At 40.7% G+C, this 14,872-nt stretch overlaps 1 protein-coding gene across 1 annotated transcript in view; it reads left to right on the forward strand.

Annotated features, from left to right (window-relative positions):
- Positions 1 to 5,346: 5,346 nt before the first annotated feature.
- LOC148220015 (transcription factor RFX3-like) overlaps positions 5,347 to 14,872 on the forward strand; it is a 233,390-nt gene continuing 223,864 nt past the window's right edge. The window contains exon 1 of the mRNA XM_088155476.1: positions 5,347 to 5,566. The gene's annotated coding sequence lies outside the window, so the exon portion shown is untranslated. The remainder of the gene's footprint in view (positions 5,567 to 14,872) is intronic.

Consider the following 14,872-nt stretch of genomic DNA (forward strand, 5'->3'; position numbering starts at 1 on the left):
ACCTCCCCCATGGTCTATGTTTAGGAGAGGTTTTAGCTCGGCTTGCTTGCTTGCTTGCCTGCTTGCTTGCTTGCCTGCTTGCCTGCTTGCTTGCCTGCTTGCTCGCTTCTGCCTTTTTCTTTCCTTCGCTTTGCCCTTGCTTTCTGCTTATTAGTTAGTTCAGCTAGGCAGTCCAACTTTTTCCCTGGACTGTTTTCTCTTCCACCCCGTCCCCTCCCTCTCCTGGATACCATCTGAACGGACGGGGACCTGGGAACCCCAAGAAACACCGGGAGGCTACACTTTGTCACCTGCAGCAGTCATCCCCAGCACCAGAGACTGATAACTGAGCGACCACTCGCCAGAGAGACTGAGTTTGTCATCCCTTCAGAACGGTGAAAGAGTTTTTTTGTCAGCTGGTGTTGTCTTTTTTCCCTGTGCTGGGGAGTGTCTTGCTTGTTAAATAAACAGGTTTTTTCTCCCACTCTTCTCCGAGGAAATTCTTCCCGAACCCGGTGGGGTGGGGGGGGAGGAGTCGTGGGGTTTGCTGTCTGGGGGCTCCTTCTGGAGGTTTTCCCCCAAATTTGCCCAAAACCAGGACAGTACTACAGTTAAAGATCTCAACCCCAACCAGGAATTACAGAAGCTATTTACTCCTCAGGAAAAAGAAGCAATAAAAAAATTAAAGGCAGAACAGCATGAGAATAAATGAGTTTTACCAGATGGCAGGGAAATTTTACCTAAGACCCAGGCCAGACAAATTATTGAACAATTACACCAACAAACACATTGGGGAACCAGAGCGCTAGCAGACCAATTTTTAAAATTTTTTGGACGCATCGGCATTTTTGATATTGCAAAGCAAAGCGTACAGGGTTGTTTAACTTGTCAGAAAATTAATAAAAAAGGTATGCGACAAGGTCCGTCAGGAGGACGGAAAACTGCTTACAGACCCTTTGAAAGAATAGAAGTAGATTTTACAGAATTACCAAAAATAGGAAGGTGGAAATACTTACTAGTGAGAGTAGACCAATTAACCCACTGGGTAGAGGCATACCCTGCAGTTAGGGCCACATCACAAGTGGTAGCCAAAATATTGTTGGAACACATAATCCCAAGGTATGGCCTGGTTCGAGCAATAGACTCAGACCAGGGGACGCACTTTACATCAAAGGCGCTTCAGTTACTGACCTCAGCGCTGGGCATCAGCTGGGAGTATCACACACCTTGGCACCCTCAGAGTTCTGGGAGGGTTGAAAGGATGAATCAGACATTAAAACAACAGCTGTCAAAATTAATGATTGAGACTAAAATGCCATGGACAAAGTGCCTCCCACTAGCCCTGTCTAATATACGAACAACGCCAAATTCAAAACAGGGATTTCACCATATGAAATGCTGTATGGTATGCCTTACCCTAAAGGAGTACACCTTGATCTGACCTTAGTTCAGGACCCTTCTCTTCAGAATTACATAATAACAATCAGCAAAAACTTGGAAGAATTAAGAGAGAAGGGGATTTTAACTCAAACTGTCCCTCTAGGATTTGCCATACATAAAATTAAGCCAGGACAACATGTGTTAATTAAAGTATGGAAAGAAGAAAATCTAGCTCCAAAATGGGAAGGACCATATTTAGTTCTGTTAACGACTGAAACAGCTGTGAGGACAGCTGAAAAGGGATGGACACATGTGAGTAGAGTCAAGGGTCCTGTAACCCCTCCTACTGCAGGTTGGACAGTGACATCTGAGCCTGGAGACCTCAAAGTGCGAATTCGGAAGACTTGATGTCAATATCGGATCAATTCGTCTCGAAGGCCTCCTAATCAGGACTGAAAGTCACCTGCCCCAAACCCGGGTGTAGCCTGTTCATCAAGAAAAGGTGTCCATATTGTACTGAGTTGTTGTGGTGTTATTCCTATGGTGGGTATCCCCCATTCGCATTATGTGTCCAGTGTAGAAGAAATGAATGTAAGGAAACTATTAAGGTACTCAATACCCTATCAGCACAAGGAGAAATCGAAATTGATGATCATAAATGGTGGGAGGAATAAGGAAAAAAAGAGAGCCAGAGCAGAGGTATTGGCAAGAAAGTGTCAGAAGGGTTGTGTATACTGTGCTGTTACTGCTGTACCTTGTACTGGAATGTTAAAGCTAAAAGCTGGAACAAAATTAAAAAACACTACCAAAAGACAAAGACAAAGTGGGAGAGCCCAGGACATATTCCCTGCTGCCGAGAAGATTAAACAAACCTCGGCTACTGGCAGCAACCCCGTAGGCCTTGAGGGAGGCAGAGGGATGAAAATGGTCATGGGAGTCATCCTATTGCTAATGATGATAAAAGGAAATAATGCTGATGCTTGTTCCAAGTGTTACCAGACAATTAGGTATGGCAGACGCACGGTATCCACCCTTGCCTTCCATACACATATCAATTCGGCCTGCTATAATAAACACAACTTAGAAACTTGCACTATTATGGGAAGAAGTTACTGGGTAGCCACCAATTTGGGAAAAGGAGGGTGGGCTCCATCAGCATACCAAAGTTGTCCAGTAGGAGAGACACACCTCTGCTTCACAAAAGAAAGTATGTGGGGATATTCAGATCAGGGAGGAGTGCAAGATCACTACAAGGAAGAATTGATAAAAAATATAACTAAGGTGTTCAAAGGAACAAAGACAAACCATGGGGGAAATTTTAACTTGTAAGAAAAAATAAAACAACAACTCAGCGAACGGGACTTACCCACCTTGGGAAAAAATTTATTTGTAGAATTAATGAAAGAAATCACTACTGAACTGAACTTAACTCACTGTTGGATATGTGGAGGAATGCAGATGACTGAACAATGGCCATGGAGGGGGGAGGGGTTGGGCCCAGAGCAGTTGTTACAGTGGAATCAAACAGAAATATCGAGGGGAGTCAATAGACCTGAAGGGTGGGTTCTAAGTCATGAGGTAATAGGAGAGGCATGTATAACACGTCAGGGAACTAAATTTACCCAATATGTGGGGCACACCCCCTGTAAGACTATCCTGATTACAAATGCAAGCAGTCTTGGTGGTCCAAAGCTCCAGAAGGATATTGGGGAAAGTAAAGGTAATTGTATAAAGAACAATTTTACAGGACTATGCTGGTATAATAAAAATAGAGCCAACCCATATGAAGAAGTAAAAAGTGTAAGGACCTATTGGCAACAACCTGAATCAGTTAAACTAAGCTGGAAAGCCCCAGATGGAATATTTTGGATCTGTGGGAAAAAAGCTTATAATACCCTACCAAAAAGGTGGAGAGGGACATGTACTCTAGGGATTATCCAGCCTGCGTTTTTTACATTACCAAAGGAAAAGGGTAATAAAGTGTTAGGAGTTCCCTTGTATGAAACTTTGTATCGAAATAAAAGGAGCACAGACATAGGGGGAACGCAAATCTGGAAGGATGATGAATGGCCCCCAGAACGAATTATTGAATATTATGGACCAGCTACCTGGGCTCAAGATGGGAGCTGGGGCTATCGCACTCCAATTTATATGCTAAATAGAATTATCAGGCTACAAGCCGTGGTAGAAATTACTTCCAACCGGACAGCCCGAGCAATGGAATTGATAGCTAAACAACTTACCCAAACTAGAGCAGCAGTATATCAAAACCGACTGGCTCTAGACTATCTGTTAGCTGAAGAAGGGGGAATGTGTGGAAAGTTTAATAATTCTGAATGCTGCTTAGAAATTGATGATAATGGTGAAATAATTACTAAAATTGCAGAAGAAATAAAACGAATAGCCCATGTACCTGTACAAACCTGGAACTCTATGCTTAATGATAATTGGTGGAATAACCTGTTGGGGGGAGCTTGGTGGAAGAAATTAGGATTTATGTTAGCATGTGCATTATTAGGACTACTGTTCATCCCTTGTCTTGTTCCATGCTTCATTTGACTAATCCAGTCGGTGGTTCAAGGAATGCAAGTTGCTACAATACCAATAGACCCTGAGAAGGCAACAAAATTAATGGCAGTAAACGAATTAAATCTAGTACAAGAGGTAGTGACAAAATTTGAAACCAGAACACGAATCAATGGGATAAAAAAAGAGAAGTGGGGAAATTGTGACAATTGATAAAAGATTCGTGTTAATCACAAAAGCATTGGGGTTTGCATAAACCAGAATACTAAGCTCAGAAGTGAAGCATGGACACTAGATAAAGGAAATTACATGATTAAATAATTCTGTTTAAAATCACCTTGTTATGTTATATTATGTTGTATTATGTTACATTACATTATGTTATATTATGTTATGTTTCCTAAATAAGTTGTATCGGCTACCAGCTTGCGAAATCGGACTTCCCAAAAAGCCCTTCCTACCTTTGTCTGATCAATGCTGCCTATCCCAAAAACCAGACTTCCAGAACTTCCCTGGTGGTCATCTACAAGGACCGGATGGCAATCTGTGACGGATTATCACCCAAAGGCTTTGTGAATTTGTGAACAACGAGAACCCACAGTATAAGAAGAGGCTGCAAACCAAGGTTCGGTGGAGCGTGGAGTGGGCAGTGACCCCTCACGTTCCCCAGCGCACTGCTTGCTCTTTCTATATCAAATAAAGCAATCTAAATTTTGCTGAATATCGAGACTTTTGTCTCTCATTTATAACATGCACGTGCTGAGTCCAGCAGGCCAAGTGTATACAGCAGTTACAGAAAATGTTCAGCTTTGCCAATGAGGGCAATACAGCTACTGCCACAGTCTCACCTACTTTAGATGGCAGCAGTCAACAAATACCCCATCCAGCAGCATCTCTTCACTTTTACTTTCTGATGGAAAAATAAATTGAGATGGTGATAAGCTGTTAGGACAAAGCAGAACTTCCTGTTCACTCTAAACTGCTTTCAAGTAGCAGGAAGCAAACAGGCTGGAAAAGCAAAGCAAATCGCTGAACAGAGATGCCTGCACAAAACCCCACTTTATTTTAGTCGCTGATCGAATGTGACGTCAGGATGTCGGTGAGCATGATCCACTCAGGAGACAGATATGCTATGACCATACCCTCTGTTCCCTCCTTCTCCCTCCCACTCGTGTTTCGGCCTGGCAGTTGCTATCCATTTGAACTATCAGCCACCACTATAGGTTCCCTCCTTGCCCACTCCGATGTAGTATGATCTTACATCCATAGATAGTCCATTATCATACTAGTGCCACTTTGCTTGTTGGGGATAGAATGCGCCCTCACACGCCCTTAGTGAGGTGGGGGTTTTAATACGTTCCTACCAACCTTCTTTTTTTTCCTACTTGAGGAAACAGATCCTCCTCCCCTCCGGCCCCAAAAGCTGTCCGTCATACGAGAAGCCCTGCCTCTTCCGGGTCTCTTCGGCTGGGCCACTGCTTCCTTCTCTCTTGCTTGCTCTCTCTCTTTTGTGAGTTATAGCAACTGTTGCCTTGTGAATCAAGCGCCATAGTCACCGTAGTCCTGGTGACTGTTACTCATCAACAACAACTGCTCTTCCACTGCTTTCTATTTGCTTCCTAATCATCACCTACAACAGCCACCACCGGCAAGAACAACAACACAGCTTTCCACGATTCAGGTGAATGTAACTGTTCTGTATAGGCTTGCAATTCTGCCTTTCTATCCCTTTCTTATCCCCTCCAATCTCCACCCCAGCTTTTACCTCCTCCTCCCTCCTTGCAGCATCCAGGCTGGGACTGCTGCATTGGGCTTTGCTATTGATGGGGGAGGGGAGGGAGAGGGAGAGAGAAAAGCCTCGAGCGCTTTCTCTTCCTCAGCCTTTCTTCCTTCCCAATTTATAATATAGGAAGTGACATAATTTCCAAAGGGGAAAAATGATGTAAATTGCCCTGTGGTTGTTTATTACGAAGGGTATTTATATTTTTTAAATTTTTAATTTTTATTAGAACTTATCTGACATGCTGCAGTACTTGTAGTGTTCCAAAGTATCTTGTACATGAATTGGAAAAGGCCTATGTTGCCTGTAGTACACATTAGAGATCCTTTAATATTATCTTGAAGCTGTGATTAGTAGTTAATAATAGAGGTTGAAGGGCTAATTGGTAGTATATAAGATTCTTCAGTGCAATTAATTGTCATGTCTGGGTGCAAGTGTAATTAAATTTTATAATTTCATTTTATGGCTGTACCTCTGAATTCATAACATTCTCTTCTCATGAACTAACACTTTCATTTTATTTTAAGAACATTTTTTTTTCTACATGGAATATTTGATGGTATTATTTTTTTCGTGCACTGATTCAGAGCCTTTTTTAATTCTTCACCTTGTGCTACTTGTAGAATTTAACCTGCTATTATAGAAATCACTAAGTTTTCAGTAAACTCAAAGGAGTTGTGCATATTTAGAGCACACAATGCTGTGTGTTTGTCTTACTTTCTTAGAAACACATTTGTTTCTGAAGAGCTAAATAAATGTTGAATGTATAGTTTGAAAGGAATAAGAGCCATCTACCTGGCTATGCCTTCTTAATTAAGGTGGCCCTACCATGCCATGTTGTTGATCCATATGGTTTTTTGTCATTCAGTTTCTGGATCAAGTTGTATTATCTCAGTAGACAATTTAAAATAATTTCATAGTCTATTAACCCTAGCTTATACTGTGTTAGGAAGTGTACCTCTTCTTACAAAAAATGTACATGCTATCTTTCTTATGAGCATAGCGTCTTTTTGCTGTCTAATACAAGTTCTATGTGGAAAAATGAGAGAACATCTCTACTGTGGGTTTTAACCTATTTTTAAATTGCTTTAAAAGGAGAAAAACATGGACACCATGTAACTATCTAGTTCTTCTCAACCCCTTAGCCACATAAATCGCATATGTATTTCCTCTATAATTGCATTACTTGAATTTACTCTCTCATTTAGTGCCACAATGAAATGTTTAATTGCCTCTTACACCTATATTTACATGGCACAAAACTAGGATATTTTTATCTTCAGTGATTCCGTTTTGTTTTGTTTTTTCACATTATGAATACTTTTGAATTGAACCTAATTTTGAGCTAATTAAGTAATATTGTATCAGGAAAATGATGATTCCTTTTTTTAGAATTACTGTTTACTAACATGCAGATACAAGCCTATGAAATGGAAGACAAAATGCTGTATTTTTTAAGGGATATTTGGAATACAGATAATGGGGGAAGCTAAAGAACAGCCTTGGAACATTTTCCTAGAATCATAGAATGGTTTGGGTTGTAAAGGACCTTAAAGATTATCTAGTTCCAACCCCACTGCCATGGGCAGGGACACCTTCCAATGGAACAGGTTGCTCAGAGCCCCATCCAGCCTGGCCTATCCAGGGATAGGGGCATCCGCAACTTCCTGGGCAACCTGTTCCAGTGCCTCACCACCCTCACAGCAAAGAATTTCTTCATAATATCCAATCTAAATCGGCCCTCTTTCAGCTTAAAGCCATTGCCCCTTGTCCTATTACTACATGCCCTTGTAAAAAGTCCCTCTCCAGCCTTTCTGTAGCCCCCCTTTAGGTACTGGAAGGGGCTATAAGGTCTCCCCAAAGCCTTCTCCAGGCTGAACAAGCCCCAACTGTCTCAGTCTGTCTTCATAGGAGAGGTGCTCCAGCCCTCTGATCATCTTTGTGGCCTCCTCTGGACTTGCTCCAACAGCTCCACATCTTTCTTGTGCTGGAGGCCCCAGAGCTGGATGAAGAACTTCCGATGGGGTCTCACCAAAGCAGAATAGAGGGGGAAAATCACCTCCCTCACCCTGCTGACCACACCTCTTTTGATGCAGCCTAGGACACGGTTGGCTTTCTGGGCTGCAAGCACACATTGCTGAGACATATTGAGACTCTCATCCACCAACAGCCCCAAATCTCTTTCCCCAGGGCTGCATTTAATTCATTCTCTGCCCAGGCTGTACTTGTACTTGGGAGCACCTCGACCCAGGTGCAGGATCTTGCACTTGGCCTTGTTGAATTTAATGAGATTTGCACAGACCCACCTTTCAAACCTGTCAAGGTTCCTCTGGATGGCATCCTGTCCCTCCAGCACATCAACTGCACCACACAGCTTGGTGTCGTTGGCAAACTTGCTGAGTGTGCACTCAATCCGACTGTCCATGTTGCTGACAAAGAAAAAACAGCACCAGTCCCAATACAGACCCCTGAGGAATGCCACTCGTCACTTCTTTCCACTTGGACATTGTGCCACTGACTGCAACTCTGCGTGTGACCATCCAGCCAATTCCTTTTCCACCAAGTGGTTCATCAATCAAATCCATGTCTCTAGTTCCCTTGTCCACTATTTTGTTGATTTTGTTTCTAGAGGAGTTTAACTAAATACTAGTCTTGAAAACTTTTTTGGGTAAATGTTTTCTTTGCTTTTGCAATTTATGTTTTAGTCCTACTTTGCTTTTTTATTATTTATGATAATTTTTTTCTGTTCATGTACATATAATTCTGTTTTCTCTATCTGTTGTTGCTTGGTTTCATCTCTTCAATATGGTTCCTTTTTGCAGAATTGTTTCCTATCCACTATTCTTTCCTTTTCCTTGTTAGATGTTTCACTTCCACATAGTTTAATATTTCAGTTTACTTGAGGTAGGGGAGTGTGTCAAGGCTGGGAAGCACTGTATATTAGACATTTCTGAAGTATATCCAGCTGAGCTGCAGAGATAGCCTACAGTTGCTCTTTTATTAATGTTTTCTTTTGAGGTGTAAATGTTACCTGCTTCATCTCAATACACACAGAATTGACATTTAAAATTTATTTTGAAGAAGACTCCTCCAGCCAATTGCAAATGACTAGAAAGAACACTTATTCAGCAGTTCAGGATCTATTTTTCACACCAGAAACCTGAAGATTAGTTAAAACATCTTCAAACATATTGTGAAAATAATCATATGGAGGAATTTCCCTTTTTGTAAAGTTGGAGAATCTGAGGAACTTTTAAAATTATTTTTTTTAGATAGTATAGAAGTGTGCTTGTTGATATCTGCTTAGGTTTTTGCAGAACATATTAAAGCCTCCTTCCTTTGTGATACAGTAGTGCTTCTGTGTCTGGCTTGACATCTCTTGGTGTAATAACCCTTTACCACATTAAATTTACCATTTAAAAATCAGAGATTTACTGGAACTTAGTATTGGAGTAGCTGTTTTGAGGGGGTTTTAGTATCTATCTTAATATATATATATTTTATATACTCGTATCTACATATACATTTAAATACAGGTGATTGAGGTGGTGGTGGTTTTTTTTTAAACATGCCCTGTTCTTGGAATTGCAAAAAAAATAATTTTCCTGAAGGTTCTGGGTGTTTGACACTATGCCAGCTGGAAAAATAATAAATTTAGTAAAGATACAACAAAATGATAACATACTCATGTTGGAAAATGTTCAAGAGTCTTAAGTGTAGATGGCAATATTTATTTCATTTTGGGCAGATATTTATCATGTACACGTGAAACAGCTGTTCAGTTAGAGAGACTGAGCATATGAACATCTGCATGTGTGTCAAAGCTTGGTCTTTGTACTTGCATCAAGTACTTTAAAGTTTGATGCTGAGAACCTGAGGGAGGGAGAAGGAATTTGAATGGAAAAGACTAAAGGGAACATTGAACTTATATGGTATGTACTGTAGAAACATCTCACAGATCAGGGAGATACTCCATAATAGTGAAGGGGAAAATGTTGGTTTAATCTTGGTAGGGTCTGATTCTGGTTGAATCATGTGAAGAATACTTATTTAACCAAGCTGTCTCACCAAACTTAACAGATTGATGCTCTATCCTATTCTTATATAAACAAACCTATATGTCTGCAGAAGTTTAGTTGCATTCAAGAGACTGTCTTATGGTATTAATAAAATATTACTTATGGAACAATTGAAGTTGGACAGCATTGCAACTGCTCTTTGCTAAGTCCCTCCTGTCTCTAGTGTATCCTGGAGCAACACAGAAGGAAGCACTTGCTCTCAGTAGAAACTAGATCTAAGAAAAACCGAGACTGTAAAGTGGAGTTCAGATAATCATTATCTAGTTTTTAAGTGTGACTATTTTTACAGTATAAATATCTACATGTCTTTAACTGTAGCTGTGTAGATAAAATATTTTTAGAGTGTTTTCCAAGTTGTTTTCCCTCACTTTTGAGATCACAATCAATAGGATAGCTTTTAATTTTGCAGTGATCTGTCCTTGAAAGTAATTATAAGTAGCGAATACTGTACTTATGTCTCTATATTAATCTTTTTGTCTGTGTTGAGGAAAATAGGTGCTTGATTGAGGATTCTGACTTTCCTCTGTGTTCTTTACAAGGCTAAATCCTAAAAGTGCAGGAGGTCATGGAATTATCATGGTTTGGGTTGGAAGGTACCTTAAAGATCATCCAGTTCCAACTCCTCTGCCATGGGCAGGGAAACCTCTCACTAGACCAGGTTGCTCAAGGCTCCATCCAACCTGGCCTTGAACAAATCTGGGTATGGGGTGTCCACAGTTCCTCTGGGCAACCTGTTCCAGTGCCTCACTAGCCTGATGAAGTACCTTTTCTTTATGGTTTGTTTTATAAGCCCACTAGGCAAAGAAAAAAAAAAAAGGTTTGGCTTTGAGGTTTAACAAGTCCAAGTGCCAGGTCTTGCACTTTGGCCACAACAACCCCTGCAGTGCTACAGGCTGGGGACAGAGTGGCTGGACAGTGGCCAGGCAAAAAGGGACCTGGAGGTACTGGTCGACAGCCAGCTGAACATGAGCCAGCAGTGTGCCCTGGTGGCCAAGAAGGCCAATGGCATCCTGGCCTGTATCAGGAATAGTGTGGCCAGCAGGACCAGGGAGGTCATTCTTCCCCTGTACTTGGCACTGGTGAGGCCGCACCTTGAGTACTGTGTCCAGTTCTGGGCCCCTCAGTTTAAGAAGGATGTTGAGACGCTTGAGCACATCCAGAGGAGGGCAACAAGGCTGGTGAAGGGTCTGGAACACAAGCCCTATGAAGAGCGGCTGAGGGAGTTTGAGTTGTTTAGCTTGGAAAAAAGGAGGCTCAGGGGAGACCTTATCACTCTCTACAACTACCTGAAAGGAGGTCATAATCAGGTGAGAGTCGGTCTCTTCTCCCAGGCAACCACTGACAGAACGAGAGGACACAGTGTTAAGCTAGCTGCTCCAGAGGAAATTTAGGCTAGACATTAGGAAAATCTTCTTCACTTAAAGAGTGATTGAGCACTGGAATTGTCTGCCCAGAGAGGTCGTGGAGTCACTGTCCCTGGAGGTGTTTAAAAAACGACTGAATGTGGCTCTCAGTGTCATGATTTAGTTGATAAGGTGGTGTTAGGTCATAGGTTGTACTTGATGATCTCAGAGGTATTTTCCAATCTAGTTAATTCTGCGATTCTGTGATTTGCTTTAGAAAAAAAAAAACAAAACACTGCAAGCTTATGAATTATGGAGAAGAAACAAAATACCAGTTACAAAAGCAGTTCTCATTCATTAATGCTCTCTTAGGAAGACATTCCCCCCCCCCCTTCCCCCCAACTTCTTGCTTTCAAAGGAATCTTTATTTTGTTATTCTTTTTTGAGGTCCCTGTAGAAAACCTTGACCAAGTAGTATTAAATGTTTTGAGATGCACAAACTGGGTGTTGTGTAGACTAGTTATCTCAGACTTTTTGATAACTTTCAAGACATGCTTTTATTCTTGTGTGCTTAAAGAAACAATTTCTGTGATAGTGCCCTCCATCTTATTTGAAAGAGGTAGTTTTCAAAAACACAGATTTCATCAGAATAATTATCTGGGGAAAGGTAAGACTAAATTTATCCTACTATTGAAGAAAATGCAGTCAGTTCTCAGGTTTTATATATTTCATTTGGCAATAAACATCTGTCCAGTCAGCAAACATCCACACCTTATACTATCTGTTGGAATGTGGATACAACTGAAGAGCAAAAGGCATAGGCCAGATTTCCTATTTCCTATAGATGTCATCAATCATGCTGATTTTGAACAATTTGTAGGAGAAAAGCCACACTGTTCACTTCTTAGCCATTTCTTCACTCTTCTTCAGTGGATTTGCAAAAATATTATTGAAAACACTGATCCCGTAGAGGTATTTTTAGGTATGTAATTTGACCTGCAGAATCTTCAAGATTAAAAATAATTAATAAAACCAGAAAAACACAGTTTGACAAAACCAACTTGGAGTAAATATGAAGCTTTTATTGATGAGTGTGATGTCATATGGTATTGAATATTATTTTGGTCTATTGGGATCAGCTGTCTCAGCTGTCTCCCATCCCAACTCTTTGAGCATTCCCAGTCTACTTGCTGGCATGGCAGTAAGAGAAACAGAAAAGACCTTGATGCTGCATAAGCACTTTTCATCAATAGCTGAAATGTGGATGTGTTCTCAACACTGTTTTAAATCACAAATCCAAAATAGAACCATACAAGCTGCTGTGAAGAAAATTAGTTCTATCCCAGCCAAAACTCAGCACAATTGTAAAATCTGTTAGCATAACCTTTTAATAAAAGAGATCTGTCAGTGTGTGGTGGCTATTTCAGAAGACTTTTAAGCTCTTTAAGCAAATTTGTCAGAAATGCATAAGGAGGGCTATAGATTTATTAGTGCTTCTTGACCTGAAAGCACCACATACCTTTTAGGTTGCACAGCAACTGACTCCTAGCAACAGTAGCAGATGGAATTTTTAAGAGCGACATGTCAGATGTAATAATAAAGCAAGAGTACAAACAGTTATAATGGTTTTCTTTTCATAATAAACTAGTTTGAATTTAAGGAACTTTTTGTCCCTCCAAAATAGGAAGTCTCCTCCACTGACCTTGGTGTCTCCATGTTGTTTCCTCACATGTTCTCATCTCCTCCTCTTCTCTGGGTAGGAAAAAACTACGTATGCCCCACTTCTGGCACCAAAACTAATAAAGTTGTTTAGAATGAGAGTGGCTGTCAGGTTTTGGTGTGGGGGGGGGAATTTTTTTTTCTAATTTCCTTTCTTCTAGTATAATACTATGAGATAAAACAGAAAATAAAGATTCAATAAATGGAGCATAAGACCTTTAATGCATGCTTAAGGAGATTTGTAAATTTCAACTTCACTTGCAAATTAATTCATTATAGGATTTCTTAAAAGTCACCAGCTAAACAAGTAAACAAATGTTTTGGAAGGAATCAAAATTCTTTTACTTCAGGGTATAAGTCAAACTAATGGAGTTAGAAAGAGATCTCCCCTGAACAGGTTATTCCATAACTGTCTACTGTAGAGATTCTTGTATTTATATGAAGTTTGCTAAACTCATTTAGACAATTTTTATGTTCCAAAATATAGATGGTCAGTGTTTCATTGTTTTTATTTTTTTCTGATGTCTTTTCTTGGTTCAGCTAACAAATATTCTGAGGCAATTTTTGTAACTTTTTTTCAGATTAATGTTGATATAAAATCCTATATTGATTTTTTAAAATTTTATTTGCTAAACACGATAAAATGGACTATTTTAAATCAAACTCTAACCTTTTCCAAAAAGATTTGTGAAATTCTTGTGAAGATTTGTATAAAAGTTACCGACAGACAAATTTACTCTGTCATACCAGTCTGTCAGTGTATGTTTTACCCTTTAAAAGCCTTTGTGTTAAAGGTGTGAAAAAGGTAGAAAATATGTGGGCAGGTAGGTGGTATGGAGATGGAAAGAGACAGAGAAATGAAACATGCTTCTGCATGGGCTCCTCTCCATGGGCCACACTTCCAGCCAAGAGTGTGCTCCAGCATAGGCTTTCCATAAGCTTCAGCATTCTTTGGGGCATATTCACCTGTTCCACTGTCATCCTTGCCACGGGCTGCAGGGGTATCTCTGCTCTGGTGCACCTTCTCCTCTACTTTTACTGACCTTGGTGTCTGTGGGGTTGTTTCTCACATTCCCCCCTACCCTCCCTTTTCTCACTCTGCTATGCAATGATTTTGCCCTTTCTTAAATGTGTTATCACAGAGCTGCTACCAGCTTTGCTGATTGGCTCAACTTTGGCCAGTGGTGAGTTGGTTTTGGATCTTGCTGGAACCACCTTTGTTAGGCACAGGGGCAGCCCCTGATCTTTCTTCACAAAAGCCACCTGTGCAACCCCTTGTGGTCTGAACACTAATGGAGTCTGACAACATGTCATAAAACAAAGCTTTATTGAAGCAGTAAGAAAGATGAGCAATGATGGCACAATCACCATTAGCAAACATAGGATCATAAGTGATATCATAACTCTGGTGGACTTCCAGGTACATTTGATGGCTGGGTCATCTGACAACAACAACAACTGCCAATCATGCCTTTTGAGTGTGGGTAAAATTTGTGCCTTCCATTGACTCCACCATGTTGTGTTCCACTCCTAAGAGGAAGGGAGCACTCAAGATTTGTAGATGCCCGTGGTTGAAAAGGAATGACAAATGTCAGAAGGTCTAAAAAAAACTTGCCAAGTTTTATTAGTAAATTATAAACTTGGCATGTAAATTGGTATAAGTTAGTCCCCTATCTTCTAGTAGCAAGAAAAATACAAGAGGGAAGATGGAGAGAAAGAGAAATAAAGAGGTCAGATAGGAGAGGAAAGGAAATCACCAGTCCTGGGTTCAGCATTGATCTGGCTGACAGGGTGTCCAGGGTCCTGGGGGGAAGCCACACAGGCTTTGTGGCAGTACCTTTTTATAAATAAGTTTTCCCCACACCAGAGATCAGTTCCTTGATTTCTATGCAAATTAGTCATCATACACAGTTTGTTCTTCTGGACCTTTCTGGAAATGGGTCAGAGGGCTTTGGGGGTCTTTGGTGGTCTCATCCCCCCTCTACTGGTCTTGCCCATTACTTCACCTCATTCCTGCCCTTGCTCTGGACTGTGTCGTACTTGTCTCCAGGAGTCAGAACAAGGAT

Source organism: Sturnus vulgaris, chromosome W (assembly GCF_052056855.1).
Source record: "Sturnus vulgaris isolate bStuVul1 chromosome W, bStuVul1.hap1, whole genome shotgun sequence".
Classification (NCBI taxonomy): domain Eukaryota; kingdom Metazoa; phylum Chordata; class Aves; order Passeriformes; family Sturnidae; genus Sturnus; species Sturnus vulgaris.